Here is a 13,179-nt window from a genome sequence, read left to right as displayed (position 1 = left end):
ATCGACAGCACTCGAGTGGGGATCGGGCCGGTCCCCAGCTGTGTATTCTGCCTCTCTAATCGGCTGAGCGCTCACACGTTCGTTTCATGGGTTGGCTTAGGTATACAGAGTTCATTCCATGTCTAAGCATACAGAGTTCATTCTCAGTCTAAGGTCGGACCGAACTGAGGGTTACGATAGCAGGACCAACAGAAGGATCGATGCATGCAGGGGGGATCTGGTCGATCCCCGGCTTGTGCATTCTACCTTTTCGATCAGCCTCTCGATCGGATGAGTGCCCGTACGCTCATTTCGTGGGTTGACTTAGGTATACGGAGCTCATCCCCAGTCTAAGCATACGGAGTTCATTCTCAGTCTAGGATCAGACCGGGCCGAGGGTTGTGGCAGCAGGATCGACAGCAAGCAGGAGGGATCAGGGTGATCCCTAGCTTACGCATTCTACCTCTCTGGTCGGCTGAGTGCCCGCACACCCGTGTCATGGGTTGGCTTAGGCATAGGGAGTTCATTCATTGTCTAAGCCCCAGCCGGACCGAGAGTTGTGGTAGCGAGACCAACAGCACACAGATGGAGACCAGGCTGATCACCAGCTTGCGCATTCTGCCTCTCTGGCTGGCTGAGCGCCCACACGCTCGTTTCGTAGGTTGGCTTAGGCATACGGAGTTCATTCCATGTCTAAGCATACGGAGTTCATTCCATGTCTAAGAGTTTGAGCCACGGTGCACATGCTGGGTTCGGGCATGTGCTGGTGCCACATTCTTTTCGCTCGAGGCACCATCGTCGGAGCATTGCTGGAGCATCGCCGAAGATTGAGATTTCTAACATTGGTGGGGCCGGGGGGGTGTACGCATATGATGTGCGATGGGTTCTGGTACTTGCGCTTATATTGGCCCCCTATCCCTCATCAAACCTCTAGAACTCACACCCCGTTAAAGAGCATTTGAGATTTCATAGGTTTGCTGCCAGTAGCCATTAAAGTGTCTGAAATGGGGACACTTTTTTCAAACGATCACAAAATCTTCTCCACTTTGAGTTTTTAGTTGAACTTTTTTGTGCATGCCAACAAAAATACAAGGATCACCACTACCAGATTTGGGGACAAAATTCTCTCTAAAATAATTTTAAAAAATCTAGAACTGCAAAAAGTTTTGAAAATCGTGAAAAATAGAAAACGGGTCGTCTTGCCACGAAACTTCACATGAAGGCTTAGGGGACCATTGTATGAATTTACAAGCCATAAAAACGGCATTGGCATGGAAGAAATATGAAGATGTGCTTGAACCCACCTACCACCCGTTCGATCCTCGGTTTACGCATCCTGCCTCATTGGTCTGCTGAGCGTCTGCACGCTCGTTTCGTGGGTTGACTTAGGCATACGGAGTTCATCCCTAGTCTAAGCATATGGAGTTCATACCTAGTCTAAGATCGGACCAGATCGAGGGTTGCGGCAGCATGATCGTCAGCACGCAGAGAGGACCGGGCTGATCCTCGGCTTACGCATTCTGCCTCTCCGATCGACTGAGCGCCCGCACGCCCGTTTCGTGGGTTTGCTTAGGCATAGGGAGTTCATTCCATGTCTAAGCCCCAACCAGACCGAGGGTTGTAGTAGTGGGACCGACAACACGTAAAGGGGGATCGGGTCGGTCCTCGGCATGCGCATTCTACCTCTCCGGCCGGTTAAGCGCCCGCACGCTCGTTTCGTGGATTGGCTTAGGCATACGGAGTTGTTTCCATGTCTAACATACGGAGTTCGTTCCCAGTCTAAGTGTTTGAGCCATGATGCACATGCTGGGCTTGAGCATGTGCTGGTGCCGCATTTTTTTCGCCAGGGGGACCATCGCCGGAGCATCACCGGAGAGCCTAACCGACGGCATTAGGGGTTCCGACGATTGGGGGGGCCGGGGGTTTGTGCACATGATGTGCAATGGGTGCTTGTACTTGAACCTTATATTGGCCCCCTATCCCTCATCAAACCTCGAGAACTCACACCCCCTTAAAGAGCATTTGAGATTTTATAGGTTTGCTGCCAGTAGCAATTAAAGTGTTTGAAATGGGGATACGTTTTTCAAACAGTCACAAAATCTTCTCCACTTCGAGTTTTTAGCTGAATTTTTTTGTGCGTGCCAACAAAAATACAAGGATCACCTCTACCAAATTTGGGGCCAAAAATCTTTCTAAAAAAATTTTAAAAAATCTCAAACCGTAAAAGTTTTAAAAATCATGAAAAATAGAAAACGGGTCGTCTTGCCACGAAACTTCACATGAAGTCTTAGGGGACCATTGTATGAATTTACAAGCCATAAAAATGGCATTGGCACAGCAGAAATATGAAGATGTTCTTGAACCCACCTACCACCCGTTCGATCCTCGGCTTGCACATCTTGCCTCTCTGGTCGGTTGAGCGTCCGTACGCTTGTTTCGTGGGTTGACTTAGGCATACGGAGTTCATCCCCAGTCTAAGCATACGAAGTTCATTGCCAGCATAAGATCAGGCTGGGTCGAGGGTTACGGTAGTAGGATCGATAGCACCCAAGAGGGACCGGACCGATCGTCGGCTTGTGCATTCTGCCTCTTTAGCCGACTGAGCACCCACACGCCCGTTTCGTGGGTTGGCTTAGGCATAGGGAGTTCATTCCATGTCTAAGCCATAGCCAGACCGAGGGTTGTGGCAGCGGGACCGACAGCACGCAGAGGGGGACTGGGTCGATCCCCGACATGCGCATTCTGCCTCTCCGACCGACTGAGCGCCCGCACGCTCGTTTCATGGGTTGGCTTAGGCATACGGAGTTCATTCCATGTCAAAGCATATGTAGTTCATTCCCAGTCTAAGAGTTTGAGCCACGGTGCACATGCTGGGCTCGAGGATCGTCGGAGAGCCTAACCGGAGGCATTAGGGGTTCTGATGATTGGGGGGTCCGGGGGGCTGCGCGCACATGATGTGCGATGGGTGCTGATACTTGGCCCTTATATTGGCCCCCTATCCCTCATCAAACCTCAAGAACTCACACCTCGTTAAAGAGCATTTAAGATTTTATAGGTTTGCTACCAGTAGCCATTAAAGTGTCTAAAATGGGGACACTTTTTTTCAAACGGTCACAAAATCTTCTCCACTTCGAGTTTTTAGCTGAATGTTTTTGCACATGCCAAAAAAAATACAAGGATCACCTCTACCAAATTTGGGGACAAAACTCTGTCTAAAAAGATTTTAAAAAATTCAAAACCGTAAAAAGTTTCAATAATCTTGAAAAATAAAAAACGGGTCGTCTTGCCACGAACCTTCACATAAAGGCTTAGGGGACCATTGTATGAATTTACAAGCCATAAAAATGGCATTGGCACAGCAGAAATATGAAGATGTGCTTGAACCCACCTACCACCCGTTCGATCCCCGACTTGCGCATCCTGCCTCTCTGGTCGGCTGAGCGTCTGCACACTCGTTTCGTGGGTTGACTTAGGCATACGGAGTTCATCCCCAGTCTAAGCATACGGAGTTCGTCCCTAGTCTAAGCATACGGAGTTCATTCCCAGCCTAAAATTGGATCGGATAGGACCGAGGGTTGCGGCAGCAGGATCGCTAGCATGCAGGGGACACCGGGTCTATCCCCGGCTTACGCATTCTGTCTCTCTGACCGACTGAGCACCCGCATGCCCGTTTCGTGGGTTGGATTAGGCATAGGGAGTTCATTCCATGTCTAAGCCCCAGTCGGACCGAGGGTTGTGGCAGCGGGACCGGTAGCACACAGAGAGGGACCGGGCCGATCCCCGACTTGAGCATTATGCCTCTACGGCCGGTTCAATGCCCTAACGCTCGTTTCGTGGGTTGACTTAGGCATACGGAGCTCATTCCCAATCTAAGATCAGATCGGACCGAGGGTTGCGGCAGTAGGATCGATAGCACGCAGGAGAGGATCAGTCTGGTCCCCAGCTTGCACATTCTGCCTTTTCGATCGACTGAGAGCCCACACGTTCGTTTCGTGGGTTGACTTAGGCTTACGGAGTTTATCCCCGGTCTAAGCATATAGAGTTCATTCCCAGTCTAAGATCGAATCAGACCGATGGTTGCGACAGCAGGATCGATAGCAGACAGGGGGATCGGGTTGATCCCCGACTTACACATTCTACCTCTCTGGCCAGCTGAGCGCCCGCACACCAATTTCATGGGTTGGCTTAGACAGAGGGAGTTCATTCCATGTCTAAGCCCCAGCCAGATCGAGGGTTGTGGTAGTGGGACTGAGAGCACGCAGAGGGGGATCGGGTAGATCCCCAGCTTGCGCATTCTGCCTCTCCGATCGACTGAACGGCCACACGCTCGTTTCGTGGGTTAGCTTAGCCGTACGGAGTTCATTCCATGTCTAAGCATACAGAGTTCATTCCCAGTCTAAGAGTTTGAGCCACGGTGCACATGCTGGGCTCGAGCATGTGCTGGTGCAGCATTTTTTTCACCCGGGGCACCATCGCTGGAGCATCGTCGTAGCATCGCCAAAGAGCCTAACCGGCGGCATTGGGGGTTCCGACGATTAGGGGGGCCGGGGTGGTGTGCGCACATGATGTGCAATGGGTGCTGGTACTTGGCCTTTATATTGGCCCCCTATCCCTCATCAAACCTTGAGAACTCATACCCCCTTAAAAAGCATTTGAGATTTTATAGGTTTGCTGCCAGTAGCCATTAAAGTGTCTGAAATGGGGACATTTTTTTCAAACGGTCACAAAATCTTCTCCACTTCGAGTTTTTAGCTAAATTTTTTTGTGAATGCCAAAAAAAATACAAGGATCACCTCTACCAAATTTGGAGAAAAAACTCTTTCTAAAAAAATTTTAAAAAATCTCGAACCGTAAAAGTTTCAAAAATCATGAAAAATAGAAAACGGGTCGTCTTGCCACGAAACTTCCCATGAAGGCTTAGGGGACCCTTGTATGAATTTACAAGCCATAAAAATGGCATTGGCACAGCAGAAGTATGAAGATGTGCTTGAACCCACCTACCACCCGTTCGATCCCCAGCTTGCGCATCTTGCCTCTCTGGTCGGCTGATCATCCGCACGCTCATTTAGTGGGTTGACTTAGGCATATAGAGTTCATCCCCAGTCTAAGCATATTGAGTTCATTCCCAATCTAAGATCGGACCGGATGGAGGGTTACGGTAGTAGAATCGATAGCACGCAGGGAGGGCCAAGCCGTTCCCTGGCTTGCGCATTCTTCCTCTCCGGTCAATTGAGCGCCCGCACGCCCGTTTCGTGGGTTGGCTTAGGCATAGGGAGTTCATTCCATGTCTAAGCCCCTGCCAGACCGAGGGTTGTGGCAGCGGGACCGGTAGCACGCAGAGGGGGACCGGGCCGATCCTCAGCTTACTCATTATGCCTTTTCGATCGGCTCAACGTCCGAACGTTCATTTCATGGCTCAGCGACCGGTAGCACGCAGAGGGGGACCAGGCTGATCGTCGGCTTGCGCATTCTGCCTTTTCGGTCGGCTCGTTTCGTGGGCTGTCTTAGGCATACGGAGTTCATTACATGTCTAAGCATACAGAGTTCATTCCCAGTCTAAGAGTTTAAGCCATGGTGCACATGCTAGGCTCGGGCATGTGCTGGTCCCGCATTTTTTTGCCTGGGGCACCATCATCGGAGCATCGTCGGAGCATCGCCGAAGAGCCTAACCGACGGTATTGAGGGTTTTGGCGATTGGGGGGTCGGGGGGTGTGCACACATGATGTGTGATTGGTACTTGGCCCTTGTTTTGGCCCCCTATCCCTCATCAAACCTTGAGAACTCACACCCCCTTAAAGAGTATTTGAGATTTTATAGGTTTGCTGCCAGTAGCCATTAAAGTGTCTGAAATGGGGACACTTTTTTAAATGGTCACAAAATCTTCTCCACTTCGAGTTTTTAGCTGAATTTTTTTATGGATGCCAAAAAAAATAAAAGGATCACCTCTACCAAATTTGGGGACAAAACTCTTTCTAAAAAAATTTTAAAAAATCCCGAACCGCAAAAAGTTTCCAAAATCGTGAAAAATAGAAAACGGGTCGTCTTGCCATGAAACTTCATATGAAGGCTTAGGGGACCATTGTATGAATTTACAGGCCATAAAAATGGCATTGTCAAGGCAGAAATATGAAGATGTGCTTGAACCGACCTACCACCCGTTCGATCCTCGACTTGCGCATCCTGCCTCTCTGGTCGGTTGAGCGTCCGCACGTTCATTTCATGGGTTGACTTAGGCATACGGAGTTCATCCCCAGTCTAAGCAAACAGAGTTCATTCCCAGTCTAAGATCGGATCGGACCGAGGGTTGTGGCAGTAGGATCGATAGCACGCAAGGGGGACCGAGTTGATCCCCAGCTTGCGCATTCTGCCTCTCTGGCCGGCTGAGCACCCGCATGCCCGTTTCATGGGTTGGCTTAGGCATAGGGAGTTCATTCCAAGTCTAAGCCCCGGTCGGACCGAGGGTTGTGGCAGCGAGACCTGTAGCACGCAGAGAGGGAGCAGGTCGATCCTCGACTTACGCATTATGCCTCTCCGACCGGCTCAGTGCCCGAACACTCGTTTCGTGGGTTTTCTTAGGCATACGGAGTTCATTCCCAGTCTAAGATTGGATCGGATCGAGGTTGCAGTAGCAAGATCGACAGCACGCAGAGGGGATCGAGTCGGTCCCCAGTTTGTGCATTTTGCCTTTCCGGTCGGCTGAGCGCCCGCACGCTCGTTTCGTGGGTTAGATTTGGCATACGGAGTTTATTCCATGTCTAAGCATGCAGAGTTTATTCTCAGTCGAAGATCGGACTAGACCGAGGGTTACGTCAGTAGGACTAGCAGCAAGATCGGTAGCAGGATCGGCAGCACGTAGGGGGGATCGGGCTGATCCTTGGCTTGCGCATTCTGCCTCTCCGATCGGTTGAGCACCCGTACGCTCATTTCGTGGGTTGACTTAGGCATACAGAATTCATCCCCAGTCTAAGCGTATGGAGTTCATTCCCAATCTAAGATCGAACCGGACCGAGGGTTGCAGTAGTAGGATCGACAGCACATAGGGGGGATCGGGCCGACTTGCTCATTCTGCCTCTTCGGTCGGCCGAGCGTCCATATGCCCGTTTCATGGGTTGGCTTAGGCATAGGGAGTTCATTCCATGTCTAAGCCCCAGTCGGATCGAGGGTTGTGGACTTGCGCATTCTGCCTCTCCGACCAGCTGAGCGTCTGCACACTCGTTTCGTGGGTTGGCTTAGGCATACGGAGTTCATTCCATGTCTAAGCATACGGAGTTCATTCCCAGTCTAAGAGTTTGAGCCACGGCACACATGCTGGGCTCGGGCATGTCCTGGTGCCGCATTTTTTTCGCCCTAGGCAATATCGTCGGAGCATCACCGGAGAGCCTAACCGGCGGCATTGGGGGTTCCGACGATTGAGGGGCCGAGGGGTGGGTGCACATGATGTACGATGGGTGCTGGTACTTGGCCCATATATTGGACCCCTATCTCTCATCAAAGCTTGAGAACTCACACCCCCTTAATGAGCATTTGAGATTTTATAGGTTTGCTGTCAGTAGTAATTAAAGTGTCTGAAATGGGGACACGTTTTTCAAACGGTCACAAAATCTTCTCCACTTCGAGTTTTTAGCTGAATATTTTTGTGCATGCCAACAAAAATACAAGGATCACCTTTACCAAATTTGGGGACAAAACTCTTTCTAAAAAAATTTTAAAAAATCCCGAACCGCAAAAACTTTCAAAAATCGTGAAAAATAGAAAACAGGTTGTCTTGCCACGAAACTTCACATGAAGGCTTAGGGGACCATTGTATGAATTTACAAGCCATAAAAATGGCATTGGCACGGCAGAAATATGAAGATGTGCTTGAACCCACTTACCACCCGTTCGATCCTCGGCTTACGTATCCTACCTCTTGGGTCGGTTGAGCGTCTGTACGCTCATTTCGTGGGTTGACTTAGGCATACGAAGTTCATCCCCAGTCTAAGCATACAGAGTTCATTCTCAGTTTAAGATCAGACCGGATCGAGGGTTGCGACAGCAGGATCGGGAGCACACAAAGGGGACCGAGCCGATCCTCGACTTGCGCATTCTACCTTTTCGGCCGGCTGAGCGCCCGCATGCCCGTTTCGTGGGTTGACTTAGGCATAGGGAGTTCATTCCATGTCTAAGCCCCAGCCGGACCAAGGATTGTGGCAGCGGGATCGGCAGCATGCAGAGAGGGATCGGGTCGATCCTCGGTGTCACATTCCACGCATTCCTCCTACTCAAACCAAGCATCTGTGCGGCACCAAGACTACTCGTAGTCAAGGTCAGCCTTCACCGTGTCCATTTTTTTTCACGGACTGACAAAATTTGATCCTTCAAGCTGTGTGCCCACGTGCCTTTTCTGGCTTTTGATCCCGTAGGGTTGCTTATTCCAAACTCTATAGAGAGGAACCCATCTCTCATTGCACATCAGCTCACGGTTCCCCAAGTGACTATGAGCACCCAGCTCTAGTCACAAGGCTTAATGCTTTGAGCACTGACCCTCGAATCTCATAAGGGCACACAACCCCGGTTCTCTTGATTAATATCACTTCTTGACATGGTGAGAACCCAACACCATGCCCACCCGTGTCGCACGCAAGCTCCCATATCAAGTTTACGTAAGCCCACAACTAACCTGGTCGGCAGCCAGCTCAGAGCCTCTCAGCTCGTCTCATCCCACGGGACTTGATTCTTAGGGCTTACGCCCTTAGCATCCGTATCGGCCGCCCGCACGTATGACTGACACCCAACATCATGCTAGTCTTGCAAGGGGACTTGGGTGGGCTACCCCAGCTGCAGCACACCAGTCGTCTGCATGCATGGTTGACACCAACCATCATGCTAGTCCCGTAAGGGGCTTGGGTGGACTGCCCCAGCTGCAGCACACCTCTCTCGACTGGCCACAGAGGTCTAGCATTGTGCCTGCCTGCTAGCCCGCACATCTTTTCGGCTCGATGGCATCCCTCCTACATAAACACCATTGCATGATACTTTCAGCTCCAGGAAGGGAAACCGAGGGGCCTAACGATCTCTACCGTCTAACCTCATGGTTCAATGCAAAGGCATGATACGAGGCCTACCGACCCCAACCGCCCCAAGTTTATCGTGACCCGAAGAAACATCGTGCCACGCTCGTGACCCTACGATGCCTGCCCACCTAGCCACCACTAGTGACTAGGAGTAGCTCACTTCAGACTAGCCAGGCCCCCGCCTGCCCGCTAGCCAAGGTGGTAGTGGAGAGTTGACACCAGATCATCCCCCTATAAAGAGCGTTAGAGATTTTCCCAATCTGCTACCAGTGACCGTAAGAATGGTTGAAATGGGGATATTTTTCTGCCCAGCCATCTCAGGGCTTTTCTCTAGCTAACTCAGGGCCCCGTAACCTTCCTCTTGGTCACCATTGCTCCTTGATTCTGCTCGTTGCTCCACCAACCCACTTGAAGGTGCTCGTACTTAGCTTAGACCAACAGCACCCTACTGGTTAATTGGTCCCAGGGCCTTATACTTACCTGCAAATCTCGAGGCTTAGGACATGGACCATCCACACACAATGTCCCCAACCTATTCCCATGCTCAGAACGCCCGCACATTGCTTCCACAGATGGCACCCTCTAGGCTACTGGGCTTGATGGTGTCCGACCACTATCCCGAACTTCCCCACGTATCTTACGGCCCAGGGCTCCCATTGCCCCCACAACGTGTTAGCATCATGTTCCAAAGCTCCGAATGCACGCCTGCATTCTTTAGAATCACTTTCTCGCCAGCTCGATCTCGACCACTGCTCGATTTAGGGTTAGTCATGGCAGGACCAAGGCCTGACCATGACACTCTCCCTCACTTACTATGTCGATGCCCTCATCGATGCCAAGTCCACACCCAACTATCTTGTTGCACACAGCTGACATTTACTCATATGTCTCTCACTTGTACCCTCAAGGATTGTGTCAAGGTCTCGTCACATGAGGCACCACCCACAGTACTCGTCCATTGTTGATGTAGATTGATCACATTGTCGCTCAGCTTTGTTGTAGCTTGAATCGCCTAACCTATCTTGGTTGTTCTCATATGGGCCATACCATGGCTTCATCCCTTGATCATGTCATGTTGCGACCTTGAGGCACCCTCATTGATCAATGACCCTCAGTAGAATGAATGACCACCCGCTTTGCCACTCACTTGGTGCGTCTCACTAGACGTGACCCCTCACATCGACTGCACGCTTGCAACATCAACCCACTGATGCAACCCTCTGGATGTGGTGCTTAGGTCAACCGCACTCATATGGCACCCCACATGATAGACCCTAGCACAGTGGCATTCAAGCACTTTGGTCATCTCCTAACTTGGGTCCTCTCGACCCCTCCAAGGTCACCCCTCTAGGTGTGGCCCTCTGGCCAACCGCCCTCAAGACGGCACCTTAATGCGTGCTCACTCGGTCTTTGCTTCTTTCCCGAACACTATGCTCCATCTGCTCGAGCTCTCTTGTCTCAACATCACAGGGACATCACAGGTCTCCCCCACTTTTACTCGAAACTCGGTTCAGCATGATACGTAACTATGTCTTCTCGATGGATCTATTGCTCATCATTCTTGACTCTAGCCCAGTTCCTAGGGTATTCCAAAATCCGCTCATACTCGGAGATCCACTAATCTAACAAAACATCTAGTCCATTGATTTGCTTGACTTGGGGATTCACCAGTCCACTCCATTCTCAAGGTCCACTGACCCATACCATCTGAAAGCCTTGTCGACTGGCCATCTCTATTTGCTTGTTCCACTAGATTACTCGGTCGTGGCTCACTGACCACCACTACATGTGAAGCCTTCTCCTCAGCCAACACAGACTCGATTCACTGATTCACACATTCTCATGATCCTCTGACCACGAGAACTTGTGGTCCACTGACTAACGTAGCTCATGGTTCACTGACCAATGCAGCTCATGGTCCACTGACCATCCCGCTTGTGGCTTCACTCTTTAGCCACTCTATACTCTTCTGTGTAATAGTTTCATGCTTGAACCCGAATACTTCAGCTTGTACCCCCGCTGGGGCACCTGCATCATGCAGCAAGTGCACACATTAGTAATTAATCTTGAAACTCGATACCTCTTGCCCCTTAGGACAAGATTCACTCGGCCTACGTGGCCTTACGCAACACCATTTCATGGTGTAAACCCCTTTTCGCATCATGGTCTCACTACGGTTCCTTCCACCGTAAGGCATCACATGCCTCTACATATGCCAACACCCTTTCCTAGGTGAGGCTAGACTCTGGTGCTCTTTTGCTTGGCATCCAAGAGCCAACTCGAGAGCCATTTTACATAGGCCCAATATTTCCCGCAGCACGCATCGCTGGCTCTCTCTCGAGCCCCCACAGCCATAGAGCCGCCTTCGCATCTTGATAGCTCATTTTGAGCTTGGCACCATCTTGATTTCGCGTCACTAGACCCGTACATGGGGTCATGTAAGTCTCGCCACTGAGCCAAACCTAGGCTCTGATACCAAATGTCACATTCCACGCATTCCTCCTACTGAAACCACGTGTCCGTGCGGCACCAAGACTACTCATAGTCAAGGTCAACCTTCACCTTGTCCATTTTTCTTCATGGACCGACCAAATCTGATCCTTCAAGCCGCATGCCCATGAGCCTTTTTTGGCTTTTGACCCTGTAGGCTTGCTTATTTCAAACTCTATAGACAGGAACCCATCTCTCATCGTGCATCGACTCACGGTTCCTCAAGTGACCATAAGCACCCAGCTCTGGCTGTAAGGCTTAATGCTTCGAGCATCGACCCTCGAATCTCGTAAGGGCACACAGCCCTGGTTCTCTTGATTAATATCACTTTTTAACATGGTGAGAACCCAACACCATGCCCACCCGTGTCACACGTAAGCTCTCGTATCAAGTTTACGCAAGCCCACAACCAAGCTGGTCGGCAGCCAACTTGGAGCCTCTCGTCTCGTCTCATCCCACGGGACTCGATTCTTAAGGCTTACACCCTTAACATCCGTATTGGCTACCCACACGCATGACTGACACCCAACATTGTGCTAGTCCCATAAGGGGACTTGGGTGGGCTGCCCCAGTTACAGCACACCAGCCGCCCGCACACATGGTTGACACCAACCATCATGCTAGTCCTGTAAGGGGCTTGGGTGGACTGCCTCAGCTACAGCACACCTCTTCCGACTGGCCACAGGGGTCTAGCAGCGTGCCTGCCTATTAGCCCGCACATCCTTTCGGCTCGATGGCATCCCTCCTACAAAAACACCATTGCATGATCCTTTCAGCTCCAAGAGGGGAAATTAAGGGGTCTAACGATCTCTACTGTCTAACCTCATGGTTCAACGTAAAGGCACGATACGAGGCCCACCGGCCCTAACCGCCCCCGGGTTTATCGTGACTCGAGGAAACATCGTGCCATGCTCGTGACCTTACGATGCCCACCCACCTAGCTACCACTAGTGACTAGGAGTAGCTCACTTCAGACTAGCCAGGCCCTCGCCTGCTCGTTACCCAAGGGGGTGGTGGAGAGTTGACACCAGATCATCCCCCTATAAAGAGCGTTAGAGATTTTTCCAATCTGCTACCAGTGATCGTAAACATGTCTAAAATGGGGACACTTTTCTGCCCAGCCATCTCAGGGCCTTTCTCCAGCTAACTCAGGGCCCTGTAACCTTCCTCTTGGACACCATTGCTCCTTGATTCTGCTCGTTGCTCCACCAACCCACTCGAAGGTGCCTGCACTTGGCTTAGACCGACAGCACCTAACTGGCTAGCTGGTCCCAGGGCACCGATGTACTACCTTATACTTACCTACAAATATCAGGGCTTAGGACATGGACCGTCCACACACAATGTCCCCAACCTATTCCCATGCTCGGAACACCCGCACACTGCTTCCACAAATGACACCCCCCAGGCTACTGGGCTTGAGGGTGTCCGACCACTGCCTCGAACTTCCCCGCGTATCTTACGGCCCAGGGCTCCCATTGCCCCCACAACATGTTAGCATCATGTTCCACAGCTCCGAATGCATGCCTGCATTCCTTAGAACCGCTTTCCCACCACTGCTCGGTTCAGGGTCAATCATGGCAGGACCAAGGCCTGACCATGACACTCGGCTTGCGCATTATGCCTCTCCGGCTAGCTCAACGCCTGAACGCTTGTT

The sequence above is a fragment of the Durio zibethinus genome, chromosome 23 (assembly GCF_047325235.1).
Source record: "Durio zibethinus cultivar Kanyao isolate XHJ-2024 chromosome 23, ASM4732523v1, whole genome shotgun sequence".
Classification (NCBI taxonomy): domain Eukaryota; kingdom Viridiplantae; phylum Streptophyta; class Magnoliopsida; order Malvales; family Malvaceae; genus Durio; species Durio zibethinus.
Note: the sequence above shows the minus strand (reverse complement) of the source record.